General features: G+C 38.0%; 2 protein-coding genes across 5 annotated transcripts in view; one reads left to right on the top strand and one right to left on the bottom strand.

Moving 5' to 3' along the window:
* ZNF774 (zinc finger protein 774) overlaps nucleotides 1–16,961 on the bottom strand; it is a 286,859-nt gene that overhangs the window by 60,031 nt on the left and 209,867 nt on the right. The gene's annotated exons all lie outside the window — the stretch shown is intronic.
* Nucleotides 1–16,961, top strand: part of ZSCAN2 (zinc finger and SCAN domain containing 2) — a 45,815-nt gene that overhangs the window by 9,827 nt on the left and 19,027 nt on the right. The window lies entirely within an intron of this gene.

Below are 16,961 nucleotides of genomic sequence, written 5' to 3' on the forward strand. Positions count from 1 at the left end.
CTGTCTTCCATTGATAGTACTGGAGCCTGGTTCATGGTATCTATGTTTCACCTTCTTAGCTGCCAGGAGAATCCCACATTAAAGACAGACCTAGTATGGGCCGGGGCTGTGGCTCAGTGGTAGAGCGCTTGCCTAGTATGTGTGAGGCACTGGGTTCGATCCCCCATATAAAAAACAAATAAAATAAAGGTACTGTGACCATCTACAGCTAAAAAAATATATATTTTAAAAAAAAGACAGACCCAGTAAACATTCAGGGAAACATAGAGACCATGAGCCAATTTCCAGTACTATCAATGGAAGACTAACCTTCTATGGGAGGAATGGCAGCCTGGACTGGAGTGAAGAAAAGTTCCCTTGAGAGCCATGGCTTAGGCCTGTAGCTGTGCAGATCTCCAAATGAAGGAGCCAACAAAGGATTAAATAAGAAAGCAGGTGCTATGTCTTGTGAATTATACAAATGTAAGCTATCATTGTTATCCTCATAATTATTTTGTGGTGATGATTATAATGTGTATAGTGTACACATTATAATAGGGCCTTCCACATGGAAGACATTACTGGCAGAGGCTCAGGAAATTCACATCATTCTATTACTGACAGTCTAAGATTCTGTGGCATAGGCTCCATGAATATTCCTCTTGCATGTATGATTTAACCCCATGTTTCTAGGGATGCATTTTGGGAGCCTCTTTACCTTTCCATTCTTCAGAAATCAGGTGTCTGTGTTCTCCTTGGATTGGGTTACCCTCCTTGTGTGTGATGCAAGATGACCTATATATTTCAAAACAAAGTACTGTGTTGTAATAATTTGCCTGGCTTACCAGGCATCTTTTATCTAACTTGATAATAACGGTCATTAGCAGCCTTTGTTAACTGATAACTTAAAGTGGTAATGTGGTACTCATAAGCAGTGTTCTGTAAGATAGAATAAACCATCTTGTGGCATGGTGGGTGGGGAGGATGGGAATCATGTGGGACTCTTTCTCTGAGATTCTGATTTTCTGGTTTAATTGGACATAGGTTATGGCCCAGGCAAGGGATGTGTGTCTGTAAGTCTAGGCACCCATGTCACATGCTCTGGAGATTGAGCCTAGGGCCTTCCACATACTAAGCAAATGCTGTACCACTGAGCAACAATCCTAGCTCTCAGGCAAGGGGATTTTTTCCCACCCAGGACTGAGGGCCACATCAGGGCCTTGTGCATCCTAGGAAAACACTCTGCCCCTGAGCTAAACTCTCAACCCCAAGCAAGGGATTTTCGAGAGTTCTCCAGTGACTCTATTATGCAGCAGAATTTAAAAACTACTTTTATAGAGCTTTTTAACTCAAAGAGCATTCCCAGGACCAACACCATTAACATCACCTGGGAGCTTGCTAGAAATGTAATCAATCTCACCTCAGCCCCACTAAAGTAGAATCTGCATTTAACAAGATCTTCAGATGATTCTTAAGGACTTTGAAGTTTGAGAAGCCTATCCTAGACTAGAGAGGAATGTAGGTCATCAACTTGAAACTTTCTCTTGTCCAATAGTTGAGCCAAAGAGTCACAGCCGACCTCCCGGCTATCCTGAGCATCATTTGGTGTTCAGTGGTTACAGCCTGCTGCCCCAGCAGAATGCTCCTTCATGACCACACACACACACATGTATTTATTTTTCTTAGCAAGAAAGGTAATGGGCAGTATTGGAAGGCGATAAAAGTATTTGTCTCTTTTTAAAATTTTTTATTTTAATTTGTTATATATGACAACAGAATACATTACAATTCATATTACATATATAGAGCACAACTTTTCATATCTCTGGTTGTATGCAAAGTATATTCACACCATTCGTGTCTTCATACGTGTACTTAGGGTAATGATGTCATTTCATTCCACCATCTTTTTTACTCCCTTGGACTCTCCCCTCCTCTCCCTCCCCTTTACCCTATCTAGAGTTTATCTGATCTACCCACGCTCCCCCTTCCAACCCCACTATGAATGAGCCTCCTTATAGTAGAGAAAACATTTGGTATTTGGATTTTTGGGATTGGCTAACTTCACTTAACATTATATTCTCCAGCAAATGCCATGATTTTATTCTCTTTTATTGCTGAGAAATATTCCATTGAGTTTGTGTGTGTGTATACACACACACACACACACACACACACACACACAACATTTTCTTTATCCATTCATCTACTGAAGGGCATCTAGGTTGGTTCCACAGTTTAACTATTGTGAATTGTGCTGTAATAAACATTGATGTGGCTGTGTCCCTGTAGTATGCTGTTTTAGTTCTTTAGGTAAAGACCAAGGAGTGGGATAGGTGGGTCAAAAGGTGGTTTCATTCCAAATTTTCCAAGGAATCTCCATACTGCTTTACACATTGGCTGCACCCTTTTGCAATCTCATCAGCAATGTATGAGTGTGCCTTTTCCCCACATCCTCGCCAACACTTATTGTTGTTTGTATTCTTAATAGCTGCCATTCTGACTGGAGTGAGATGAAATCTTAGAGTAGTTTTGATTTGCATTTCTCTAGTTGCTAGAGATGTTGAACATTTTTTCATATATTTGTTGATTGATTGTATATCACCTTCTGAGAAGTGTCTGTTCAGTTCCTTGGCCCATTTATTGATTGGGTTATGTGTGGTATTTTTTTGGTATTTATCTTTTTTAAAAAAATATTTTTTATTTATTGATGGACCTTTATTTTATTTATTTGTATGTGGTGCTGAGAATCGAACTCAGCGCCTCATGCATGCTAGGCAAGCGCACTACCACTGAGCCACAACCCCAGCCCCTGGTGTTTAGCTTTTGAGTTCTTTGTATACCCTAGAGATTAGTGCTCTATCTGATGTGCACGTGGTAAAAATTTGCTCCCAAGCTTTAGGCTCTCTATTCACCTCATTGATTGTTTCTTTTGCTGAGAAGAAGCTTTTTAGTTTGAATCCATCCCATTTATTAATTCTTGCGCTATAGGAGTCTTATTAAGGAAGTAGGGGACTAATCCGATATGATGGAGATTTGGGCCCACTTTTTCTTCTATTAGATGCAGGACCTCTGGTTTAATTCCTAGGTCCTTGATCCACTTTGAGTTGAGTTTTGTGCATGGTGAGAGATAGGGGTTTAATTTCATTTTGTTGCACATGGATTTCCAGTTTTCCCAGCACCATTTGTCTTTTCTCCAATGTATGTTTTTGGCACCTTTGTCTAATATAAGATAACTATAATTATGTGGGTTAGTCTCTGTGTCCTGTATTCTGTACCATTGGTCTATCAGTCTGTTTTGGTGCCAATACCATGCTGTTTTTGTTACTATTGCTGTGTAGTATAGTTTAAGGTCTGGTATAATGATGCCACCTGCTTCAGTCTTCTTGCTAAGGATTGCTTTAGCTATTCTGGGTCTCTTATTTTTCTAAAGTTTTCTTTTTTCTTTCTTTTTTTTTTTTTTTTTGAAGTTTTCTTTCTTTGATGTGTCTTTGCCTGGTTTTGGAATCAGGGTGATATTGGCCTCATAGAATGAGTTTGGAAGTGCTCCGTCTTTGTTTCCTGAAATAAATTGAAGAGTATTAGTACTAGTTTTTCTTTAAAGGTCTTGTAGAACTCGGCTGTGTTTCCATCTGGTCCTGGGCTTTTCTTGTTTGGTAGGCTTCTGATGGCATCTTCTATTTCATCACTTGAAATTGATCTGTTTAAATTGTGTATCTCATCCTGATTCAATTTGGGCAAATCATATGACTCTAGAAATTTGTCAATGCCTTTGATATTTTCTATTTTATTGGAGTACAAGTTTTCAAAATAATTTCTAATTATCTTCTGTATTTCTGTAGTGTCTGTTGTCATATTTCCTTTTTCATCACATATGTTAGTAATTTGAGTTTTCTCCTTCTCTTCATTAGCATGGCTAAGGTTTGTCAATTTTATTTATTTTTTCAAAGAACCAACTTTTTTGTTTAGTCAGTTTTTTCAGTTGTTTCTTTTGTATCAATTTCATTGATTTCAGCTTGATTTTAATTATTTCCTGTCTTCTACTGCTTTTGATGTTGATTTTTCTTTTTTCTAGGGCTTTGAGATGTAATGTTATTTGTTGGCTTTTTCTTCTTTTAAGGAATGAACTCCATGCAATGAACTTTTCTCTTAGCACTGCTTTTATAGTGTCCCAGAGATTTCAATATGTTGTATCTGTGTTCTCATTCACCTTTAGAATTTTTTAATCTCCTCTTTAATGTGTTTTGCAATCCATTGTTCATTTAGTAGCATATTATTTAGTCTCCAGGTATTGGAATAACTTTTATTTTTTACTTTATCATTGATTTCTAATTACATTCCTTTATGATCTGATAGAATGCAGAGTAGTAGTATCTCTACTTTTTTATATTTGCTAAGGTTGCTTTGTGGCATAATATATGGTCTATTTTAGAGAAGGATCCATGTGTTACTGAGAAGAAAGTGTATTGATTCATTGAAGGATGTAATATTCTATATATGTCAGTTAAGGTCTTAAGTTATTGATTGTATTATTGAGTTCAGTAGTTTCTTTGTTCAGCTTTTGTTTGGATGATCTATCCAGTGGTGAAAGAGGTGTGTTAAAATCACCCAGAATTATTGTGTTGTGGCCTATTTGACTCTTGAACCTGAGAAGAGTTTGTTTGATGAATATAGACATCAATGCTCCATTGTTTGGGGCATATAAATTTATTATTGTTATGTCTTGTTAATGAATGGTTCCCTTAAGCAGTATGAAATCTCCTTCTTTATCCTTTTTGATTAACTTTGGCTTGAAGTCTACTTTATTTGATATGAGGATGGAAACCCCTGCTTGCTTCTGCAGTCCATGTGAGTGGTATGATTTTTCCCATCCTTTCACCTTCAGTCTGTGGATGTCTTTTCCTATGAGATGAGTCTCTTGGAGGCAGCATATATTATTGGGTCTATTTTTTAATCCAATCTGCCAGTCTGTGTCTTCTAATTGGTGAGTTTAGGCCATTAACATTCAGGGTTATTATTAAGACATGATTTGTACTCCCAGCCAGTTTTGTTTATTTTTGGTATTTAACTTGACTTGGTTTCTCCTTTAATTAGTTTTTCCTTTAGTGTAATATCTCTCTTTGCTGATTTTCATTGTTGTTTTTCAGTCCTTCTTCACGGAATATTTTGCCAAGGATATTCTATAGTGCAGGCTTTTGAGTTGTAAATTCTTTTAACTTTTGTTTATCATGGAAGGTTTTTATTTCATCATCAAATCTAAAGCTTAATTTTGCTGAATATAATTGGTTGGCATCCATTTTCTTTCAGAACTTGTAATGTAATCTGATTCCTTTCTCTTATGGCTTTTAATATTCTCTCCTTATTCTGTATGTTAGGTATTTTCATTATAATGTGCCTTAGTGTGGATCTGTTGTGATTTTTGTACATTTGGTGTCCTGTAGCCTCTTGAATTTGGTTTTCCAATTCATTCTTCATGTTTGGAAAATTTTCTATATTATTTCATTGAATAGATTGCTCATTCCTTTGGTTTGGAACTCTATTCCTTCCTCTATCCCAATAACTCTCTTTTTAAAAAAATATATATATTTTTTTAAAGAGAGAGGAGAGAGAGAGAGAGAGAATTTTTAATATTTATTTTTTAGTTCTCGGCAGACACAACATCTTTGTTGGTATGTGGTGCTGAGGATCGAACACAGGCCGCACGCATGCCAGTCGAACGCGCTACCGCTTGAGCCACATCCCCAGCCCTTAAAAAAATATTTATTTATTTATTTATTTTAGTTCTTGGCAGACACAACATCTTTGTTGGTATGTGGTGCTGAGGATCGAACCAGGGCTGCACGCATGCCAGGCGAGTGCGCTACCCCTTGAGCCACATCCCCAGCCCCCAATAACTCTTTTTTTTTTTTTTTTTAAAGAGAGAGTGAGAGAGGAGAGAGAGAGAGAGAGAGAGAGAGAGAGAGAGAGAATTTTTAATATTTATTTTTTAGTTCTCGGCGGACACAACATCTTTGTTGGTATGTGGTGCTGAGGATCGAACCCAGGCCGCACGCATGCCAGGCGAGCGCGCTACCGCTTGAGCCACATCCCCAGCCCCCCAATAACTCTTAAATGTGGTCTTTTTATGCTGTCCCATATTTCTTGAATATTCTGCTCATGGTTTCTTACCATTTTTACTATGTTGTCTACATTCTTTTCAAGATTATATATTTTGTCTTCATTGTCTGAGGTCCTGTCTTCCAAATGGTCTAATCTGTTGGTGATGCTTTCAATTGAACTTTTAATTTGGTTTATTGTTTCTTTCAGTTCAAGGATTTCTGTTTGTTTACTTTTTTTATTGAAGTAATCTTTTGCTTCCTGTATTTGTTTATGTAGCTCTTTGTCAAAATGGTCTTTTGCTGCCTATATTTGCTCTCTTATATCATCCTTTAATTTGCATAACATTTTAATCATGAACATCCTGAACTCCTTCTCGGTCATTTCTTCTGCTCTGCTGGCCATGAATTCTAATAATGTGGTATCTTGATATGTTTGGGGCACTTTCTTCCCTTGTCTTTTCATATTGCTTGTGTGTCTTCCCTTCTTGCACTGTGGATCTGAGGGGTTACTGTTTTTACCCTGTAGGCTTATAGTGCCCTGTAGTGATCCAATACCTCTCCTTTGAGGTGAAGGACAATGTTATCAGATCCCAATATAAACAGTATATACCCTAAAAACAAATGTTTGCTATTAAGACATTTACAATTTGGTCACAATATACAGAAATGGTGAATTCAATTATTATCTACAATATACTCAGTAGGTTTATAGAAGGGTTTACCATTTCTGATGGTGGACAAAGACCCGGGATGAGGAGTAGGATGATATGCTGAGGAGGTAGGAGGTGAGGATATAGAGTTGTTATATTTTAGGAAGTGTGAAAGAGAAATCTGAAGAGGAAGATTAGTAATAGAAGTAATAGAAGGAAGAGGAAGTAATTTGGGGTATACAAGTAAGTGGGAAGACAGTAGAGTACATAAAACAAATACACATTAGAAAACTAAATAATGTTAAAATAGTAGAAATTGGTGGGATAAAAGAAAAAAAAGAATATACAACACAGCTGTAATATACTTCAGACGTCCTCAAAATCCTAATTCATGCAAAGTATGGTTGGTTTCACGTATGTTGGGGATGTGAGGGCTGGAGAATAGACAGGGAGAGGAAAAAAAAATCTTGAAGGAAGAAACAGGATTGTTTTGGTTGGAAATATGTATCTTTCCTGCTTCCGTTCTCATCCAATAGGTGGGGTCATCTGTTGTTAGCTGCCATCTCCGGCCTCAGGATGGTGATGGTAACCAGGGTGTCAATGTGCCAGGGTTGTGGCTGCTGGGGAAAGGGGGGAGTTAGAAACTGGGTACCTGGCCAGCTGGAGTTCCAAACTGGGTGTTGCCACCCACTGAAGAAGGTGACCCAAGATGGATGTGCCTGCTTTCAGCGGTGGGCTGTTGGATCGGGTTTGGGGAGCCGAGTGATGGCTTGGACGATGAGTTCAGAGAGCTTTGTGGCATGCAGTTTGTGGCTGTGGCTGACTTCAGAGCCTATGTGAAGTCCCTGGGTGCAGGCAGGCTACTGTATGGAGTATCTCCACTGCTGCTGAGTTCCAAGATGGCAGTGATGGGGGAGCCCCATGTTGGTAGATGGGGTCCACACGGGAGTGGAGGCCGGAGTTCCTGCATGTGGGAAGCTGCCAGGTGTCCTGCATGTAAGTGGCGTCGGTGATTTCTGCTCGGGTACGTGACCAAAAGTTCTATAGGGGTGTAGATGGTGCCCACTCAGGTACCCCGTAGTCCAGTGTGGGCGAGTAGTTAAGTGATCTACTCTGTTGCTGTGGCCTGGAGTCCTGGAAGGGCATAGTTGTCATGATTCCCCGCGTGGGAGCAAGACTATCACTGGCAGAGAAGTAGTATTCTCACTACTTGAGTCCCAGGTCATGGAGCAACACAGAATGCTGCCTCCTTCTGTCCTGCCATCTTGGTATCTGTCTTTTTAAAGTACAGTTCTTACCTTCAAAACAAAATTTTGATTTTTTTTTTAGAGAGAGAGAAAGAGAGAATTTAATATTTATTAGTTTTTGGCAGACACAACATCTTTGTTGGTATGTGGTGCTGAGGATCGAACCCGGGCCGCACGCATGCCAGGCGAGCACGCTACCGCTTCAGCCACATCCCCAGCCCCAAACAAAATTTTAATTCACTTAAAGTTTTTTTTTTTTTTAAAGAGAGAGTGAGAGAGAGAGAGAGAGAGAGAGAGAGAGAATTTTTAATATTTATTTTTTAGTTCTCGGCGGACACAACATCTTTGTTGGTATGTGGTGCTGAGGATCGAACCCGGGCCGCACGCATGCCAGGCGAGCGCGCTACCGCTTGAGCCACATCCCCAGCCCCACTTAAAGTTTTGAAATGTAAACCATCCAGAACTCTTAGGGAAAGGTAACCTTGTAACAGTAAAATGTTTGTCAGTCATTCATTTACACACAACAGAGTTCACTGCTGTTTTTATCAGTGGTTAGTTTTTCAGGCAACCAGAGTTTAGTTGGAACACTGCTCCAAGTCTCTCAGGCAGGTTTCTGCCAGGGTTTCCAGGATAGGGGAGAGCTCAAGTCAGAATGGAACCTACCTTGAATCAGAATCACTTCTGTATTTTAAATCAGTGGTTCCAGCCATTGTGTATGTCACAATCTGGCAGGAAGGACTTTGGAAGGATTTTGAGCCAAACATACACTAAAGCATCAAAGTTTGTGACCAGTTTATTTCATTGTTATAGATTACAGTAGTCTCCCTTTATCCACATGGGACTCATTCCACGATCCTCAGTGGTTGTCTGAAGTTACAGATAGCACCAAATGTTATATATACTGTTTTTTTTTTCTTATAAATATGTATACAGCTATGATAAATTTTAAGTATGGCAAGAGTTTGACCACAATGACAAAAATAAAACAATTATAGCTATATACTGTAGTAAAAGTTATTTAAAACTTATGAATGACCTAATACTGGAATATTTCATTTAATATTTTTGAACCTCATTTGACCAAGGGTAAATAAAACCTTGAAACCTTAGAAAGTAAGAGCGGGGATTAGAAGAGACTGTCCAGCAAATTCAAGTTTATCCCCCTACTGACATAAGTTTCTCTTATGCTCATTCTGGTATGCTTTCTATCGTGGAACAGAAAAAGGAGGTCTTGTGGCATGGCAGAAAATACACAGAGCTCTGTGAACAGCCGTAGAAATATGATGTGCCCTGGGGCTGGAGTTATGGCTCAGTGGTAGAGCACTTGCCTGGCATGTGTGAGGCCCTAGATCCTCAGCGCAGCATATAAATAAATAAATAAAATAAAAGATCCACTTACAACTAAAAAATATTTTAAAAAAAGAAAAGAAAAGAAAAGAAATGTGATGTGCCCTTGAATCCAGAGTGTGTGTGAGGGGTGGGAAAGTACAAAAGCCATTGATTTAGACCATGCTACAATTGCAATTTTTGTGTACTAATTGATGAGTGTCAATTCAAGAACTGTTTAGTGAATGCTTTTTGAACAGTGGTCTTATAATTTTGAAAAAACAAAAATTGAGTCTGCACATAGCAACTTAAACAGAAATAGACTCTGCTTCACAAGTTACACAAAAATAAATTCAAGTAGATTATAGCTACTATACAAAATCTAAAATGATATATAGGAAAATATTTTTGTAATCTTGGGTTGGAAAGGACTTTAAGAATTACAGAAATCATCAAAACTAGATTTGACTCATGACACAGAAGAAAAATCCTTTATATAAAAAAGATACCATGGGGGCCAGGCACAGTGGTGCATGTTTATAATCCCAGCACCTGTGAAGACTGAAGCAGGAGTATTCCAAGTTTGAGACTAGTCTTAGCAAATTAATGAGATCCTGTCTCAAAATAAAAAAGGTGATGTGATGGTAGAATGTTCTTGGGTTCAGTTTTCTCTACTTGAAAGAAAAAAAAAATTCTTGATCTACAAGACCTATAAATTTATAGGTCAATCCAATAGGATAAAAGATGTTAACAGTCAATTTTAGAATGAAGAAATTTAGATTATAAACACATGAAAAGGTGTTCAACCTTATATTGGGGAAATACCCATTTAAGCAAGATACTGTTCTTTTGCTTATTAGACTATTAAATTTGAGTGTTTCTAAGACTTCACTGCCCTTGTGAACTTTACACAATCTTTAAAAATTAATTTCATGGGCTGGGGGTTTAAGTTAGTAGTAAAGCAAGACTCTGGATTTTATTCCCAGCCCAAGAAAAGAATTTTTTTTTCAAAATTTTTCTAGTAGGTAGTGACATATTTTAAATTTGATAGAGTAACTTGATTCTAATGTATGAAATATGATATGTCAAGAGCTTTGTAATGTTGTGAACAACCAATAAAAAAAGAAAATTTTAATATCTACAATAAAAAAAATTTGATAGAGTACATAAAATTGTATGTTGGAATTATATATTATTTGTGTATTGTGATAAAATATACATAGCATAACATTTGTCATTTTTAGGTAGCCAATTGAGTGATATTAAGTACCCTCAGTTCACATTGTTAAAGCATGCATCTCCAGAACTGTTTACTCTTCTCAAACTGAAACTCTATACCCTCTAAACAGTAACTCTCTGTTCTTCCCTCTCTCTAGCCCTTGGCAACCACTGTTCTATTTTCTGTCTCTATGATTTTTTTTTTTTTAAGAATTGGGATCTTGCTATATTACCCAGGCTGACCCCAGATTCCTGAGCTCAAACAATCCTCCTGCCTTAGCCTCCTGAGTAGCTGGGACTGCAGTGGGCCTTCACACCTAGCTTATATTGTGATTTTGATGACTCTGGGTACCTCATATAAGAAGAGTTTTTTTTGGTGTGTGGCTTATTTCACCTAGCATAATGTCCTCAAGATTCATCAACATTAAAGCATGAGTCAGAAATTCATTCCTTTTCAAAGATGAATAATATTCACTATATATATCATATTTTGTTTGTTTAACTGCTGATGGATATTTGGGTTGTTTCCACCTTTGACTGTCATGAATAATACATGAACACACAGATACACAATTATCTGTTCCAGGCTTGCTTTTGGTTCTTTTGGTATACACCCAGAAGTAGAATTGCAGGATCATATGGTAATTCTATTTTTAATTTTTTTAGGAACTCCCATCCTGTTTTCCACACAGTATGTTGTACCATTTTACATTCCCACCAGCCACGCACAGGGTAAACCATGTATATTTTTTAGTCTGTCTCAGGAACAGACTTTTGTTAATCTGTTTATGCTTTCTGGAACCTAAATTTAGTCATGGACGAGTATATATATGCTTCATTGTGTTATTGAGCAAGAGATTGTTATATCCAAGAACAAGTTTGTTAATTGTGTTTACAATTAAGCATAAGAATAAAAAAAACGGATCAGTATTATGTGGATAACTAGTAAGATCAGTTAGAATGGCATTCCAATCTTGGCTAAATGTTATCTCCAAGGATGCCTCCAATTGTTTGCTTTTCACATTACCCCATTTTATTTCCTTTTAATACACCCTCTTAAATCAGATAACGTGATATATCTGTATTTTGTGTAGTAGAATGTATATTTTGTGAGGTTCATCAACTTTCAAACTGCACAGGATAGTCCAAAGCCCTATTTAAAGTCTCTGCATAGATAAGCTGACTTCTTATCCACTTCAGTAGTTTGGGGGGAGGTCAGTAACATTTAGAAAATCAAACCTTTTCCTTTCCATTTCCTTAGTAGGTTTTCTCTACTGGAAATATGGGCCTCCCAAACAAGCCTGCCTCTGTATATCTAGTCTCATCTCTTTATAAAATATGCTCTTCCTGTTTGTACCTTGGGATAACACTATTTTTATCAGTAAAGTTCCTTAAAAAAAAAAAAGATTCCTAACTCCTACCATCTCATTCCATCTCCACTCTTAACACGTTGGTGAAAATACTTATCTCTGGGTTTATTTTATTTATTTTTTTTGGTACTGGGTATTGAACTCAAGAACACTTAACCACTGAGCAACATCCCCAGCCCTATTTTGTATTTTATTACAAAATAGAGACAAGGTCTCAGTGCTTAGTGTCTCACTTTTGCTGAGGCTGGCTTTGAACCTGCGATCCTCCTGTCTCAACCTCCTGAGCCACTGGGATTATAGGCAAGTGCCACTGCACCCAGCTAAAAATGATTTCCTTGTGTGTGTGTGTGTGTGTGTGTGTGTGTGTGTGTGTGGTGCTGGGATTGCCTTGTGCATGGGAGGCAAACACTCTATCAAGTGACCTATATCTCCAGCCCTTATCTCTGACCCAAACCAGTTTTTGAGTTTTCATTTTCCTAATAATTGGCTACTAAGAAAGGAGGGAACTGAATGCACTTTAATGTGCTCTACTTTGTCCTGTTCACTTGAAATTCATAGTTGCCTGGCCTTCCTGAGTAGGCTTTTGGAAGGAGCCAGCATTTCCTCATCCTTCCCAGCTCTGACTTTTTCCCATTTGAAGAACATCAGAAGGCTGCTCTTTTTTGTCCTTAGAAGAACTCCTGTGTCTCTGTTACCAGAGGCAACTTCTAAACTTTGCCCAACTTTCCTTTGGTTTTCCCTGGAGTACACGCTAAGCATCTTTTTATTTATATATATGTAAATATCTTTATTTTATTTATTTTTATGTGGTGTTCAGGATTGAACCCAGGGCCTTGCACATGCTACGTGAGCGCTCTACCACTGAACCACAAACCCAGCCCCAACTCTAACCATCTTGATGCTTTGTCTATGTAAAAAAATAATAGGATGGGCTTTTAGTGAGGAGTTAATTGGGGCAGGATTCTGCTCAGGAGATGATGGAAGATAACTCTACAATTTATCATATTTGAAGTGATTTCAAAGAAATTTTTATTTAATAGCTTGATTCTGTTACTTATTTATTGGCAACACTGGGGATTGAACCCAGGGACACTCTAACACTAAAGTTTCATCCCTGGCCTTTATTATTTTTTTTTAATTTTGATACAGGGTCTCATTAAGTTTTTGAGTCTGGCCTGAAACTTGCATTCCTCCTTATCTCAGCCTCCCAAGTTGCTAGGATTGTGTGTACATCATATTATGCTGTGCCCAGCTCTGTCATTTCTTTCTTTTACATTTAAATTTTTGATTCATTTGGAATTTGTCCTAATATAGGCCCAACTCAAATTTTCCCATTTGGCCTATCTAGCTTGATTGCTTTATTATTTATTTGTGCTGGGGATTAAATACAGGACCTGGCATATGCTAAACACATGTTCTACTTCTGAGCTACACTGCCCCCACTCCTAGATTATTTGTTGAATGTTGTATCTTTACATGGATTTGACAGACCAAATATGCTAAATTCCCCTAGTCATTATATCAATAACTTTTTCTGTTCGTGGTCTGCATTTATCTGCCACTGATATAAAATTCAATATTCATATGTTAGTTGAATCTATTTATGGTGTTTATGTTCAGTTTTTTGGTTTTTTTTTTTTTTTTCGGTGCTGGAGATTGAACACAAGGCCTCACACATGCTAGGAAAGTGCACTGCCACTGAGCTAATCCGTAGTCTCTATTAATGTTTTAATTGCATTTCATGTTTTTTTAAATAATTATTTATTTGTTTATATGTGGTGTTTATATGGACCTTTATTTATTTGTTTGTTTATATGTGGTGCTGAGAAGTGAACCCAGGGCCTCACACATGCTAGGCAAGCTCTCTACCCCTGAGCCCCAGCCCCAGACCATCATTTCATGTTTTAACATCTGACAGAGATAGTTTTTCTCCTCCCTGTCCCTCTGACTTCAGTTAATAATCTTTCCTTCTTAATATTTATTTTATTTATTTATTTATTATTATTTTTTTTTAGTCCTTGGCGGACACAACCTCTTTGTTGGTATGTGGTGCTGAGGATCGAACCCGGGCCGCACGCATGCCAGGCGAGCGCGCTACCGCTTGAGCCACATCCCCAGCCCCATTAATATTTATTTTTGTACATTTAAAATTCAATTACATTCTCAACACCACTTAAAAAAACTAAATAAACAAAATTCATTTACATGATTTACCAGTTTTAAATGTTATCCCTATTATAGATGAGTACGTTTTCTTGTGACAATAAACATATTATATCCTACCTTATGACCCCCCCCCTCCCAATTTTAATTCATGTCATTTCTTTTCTTCTCTTTTTTCTCATTTGGTGGGGATTGAAACCCAGGGCTTCATAGATACTAGGTATGTACTCTACCACTGAAATAATTCCCAGCCCCAAGAACAAATTCTTTTTTTTTTTTTTTAAAGAGAGAGTGAGAGAGGAGAGAGAGAGAGAGAATTTTTAATATTTATTTTTTAGTTCTCGGCGGACACATCTTTGTTGGTATGTGGTGCTGAGGATCGAACCCGGGCCGCACGCAGGCCAGGCGAGCGCGCTACCGCTTGAGCCACATCCTCAGCCCAAGAACAAATTCTTAAAGGTATAATTTCTAGGGACTGGGGATGTAGCTCAGTGGTAGAGTGCTTGCCTTGGGTTTGATCCCCAGTATCAAGAGAAAAACAAAAGAATTTATTCTGTTCCTTTGTTGTAGTTTTCTTCTTTGAGAACTCCAGTAAGTTTATTGATTTTCCTATTGCCTAACTTCTGTTTCTATCGTTCTCTTTAACCCTTTCAACTCATTCTTTGTTTCCATTCATTTAATTGCTTTTCTCATTTTGTTCCTCTTTTCTATGCTTTTCAAGATACTTAGTTTCCTGTGTTCCCATCTTGTCTTTATTTCTCTGGATGATATTTCCCTTCTTTCCCAAGTCCTTCACATTTCATGAAATCTCTTTCTGTCATCTCACCATCTCTTCTTCAAGTTCTTTAGTTCTACAGAGGCAGTTGCTTCATTTACCTATTTTGGTTGGAAATGATCACTTTTCTCAATAATAATAAGTTCCCTGATTAATGTTGCAAGTCAAAGGCTCTCTCCTTCTCTGCTTTACAGAAACAACTTCCTGCGTACACGGCCCATCTGTGTGATTCTGATTGTAGCCTCATCTCCTTTGCTTCTCTGAACCAAAGAAGCCAGCTCTGGTTACCCCAGTTTCCAAATGCACTGTTGCACTGGAGGGTGAGTCCCAAACCTTCAGGAAGTGATTTTCTGCCTGAACTTTGTGAGATCTGCTCCTGAGCACCTCTCACCCACTCCCTTCCATGCTTGTTCTCTACACTTCTTTTCTCAGTGCTTCTACCCAGTCTGCTATTTTTAGAAGCCTTGACATGTATTTTGGTCTCTTCAAATTATATCTTCCTTCTAATTTCATTGAAAATTAAGTTTGAATTTTTACTTGTTTTCCCTGTTGCTTCTTGAGTTCATACTAAAACCAATTCTGATTTTAAAGCATCAGAAAAGCATACCATCGGGCTACATCCCTATCCTTTTTTTTTTTTCTTTTGATACCAGTGATTGAACCCACAGGCACTCAACTACTGAGCCACATCTCCAGCCCTTTTTTGTAGTTTTATTTAGAGATAGGGTGTCACTAAGTTGCTGAGGGCCTCACTAAGTTGCTGAGACTGGCTTTGAACACGCAATCCTCCTGCCTCAGCCTCCTGAGCTGCTGGATTTACAGGTGTACACCACTGTGCCTGGCCCCTATCCCTTTTTGTTTTTTATTTTGAGACAGAGTCTTATTAAGTTGCCCAGGCTGACCTGGCACTTGCTATACTTTTGCCTCAACCTCCTGAGTAGCTGGGGTTATAAGCTGGGCCACAGTGCCTGGCTTTTAAATAGGATCTTATCTTGATTAAAGGCATGACTGGAACCCAGGTTCTCCCTGAGAAAGGGATACCAGTAAGTATGTGGAAATTTACACATATAATCACTGAATTGAATATCTAATCCTAAATTCACTGTTATGTTAGTTTTATAAATGGAAATGTCATTATGAAATTATTTTAGTAATTGTCTTCTCTACATTCTTGGAAAGTCTGATGTTGGGGTTTAGGAATAATCAGCCTCCTGAGTCATTGGGATTACAGGAAAGTACCACCACACCCTGCTAAAAATTAACCCACTATTCTTGCTCTGAGCTTTTGGCTCTGAGCTTCCAAGCAGGCAAGACAAAAAGAAATCTACAACCATTGCCATCAGGAAAACCCAGATCAGTCATTCAGGATAGCTCTTTTTGGTATTAAGGTCAAGAGGAAATCTTCCTCTTCGTGCTCTTCAAGAAGACATTGTGTGATATAAGCAATGTCATCAACAACTTCCTAGCGACATTATTTCTAATGATACTTCCTTTAGTGTACATCAGTATCATCCAGGGCCATTAAATCAACATCCAGTTCAGTAAACAGTTCATCTGGGGGTCAGAACAGAGTGATCCAATCTCATGGATGTCTGCTGATCTAGCTTCATCCTTGGGTGGATTTTAGAGTCTCTTATCTAAGGAAGGGACTATATTTATCCAGCAATCCTCCCTAATTACTTCTTTTATTAAAATGTTTGCCACACATTGGGCAGTAGAGGGTTGACAGGTTCAAGGTATTTTGTATTACCAATTAAAGTTCTTTCTACTGGCTTCCACTGTAGACAAATTTAAGTTCCCACTTGTTTTCAGACATTTATGTATAGACACATAGGATCCTTGTTGCAGGGGCTCTGTCATCTTGTTTGTCTTAATTAAATGTTAAAAAGATTGTAAACACCAGACATATTTTAATGCAAGAGATTATTATATAAGCTCTTTTGGAAAGGAAACACTATAGGAATCTTTCTGTGATACCAATAAAAAACATTCATCCTTTTGTCAACTTTAATTGAACACCTACTAAGCATCAGGCACCATGGTGAGAGTTGGGGATCATTGTGTTTTTTATTGCTGTCCTTCAGTTAGGATTCTCAAATACCTTCCTGACCTCATTTTCAAGTAGAGAAACAGGT

The sequence above is a fragment of the Spermophilus citellus genome, assembly GCF_964194105.1.
Source record: "Spermophilus citellus genome assembly, chromosome: 4".
NCBI lineage: Eukaryota > Metazoa > Chordata > Mammalia > Rodentia > Sciuridae > Spermophilus > Spermophilus citellus.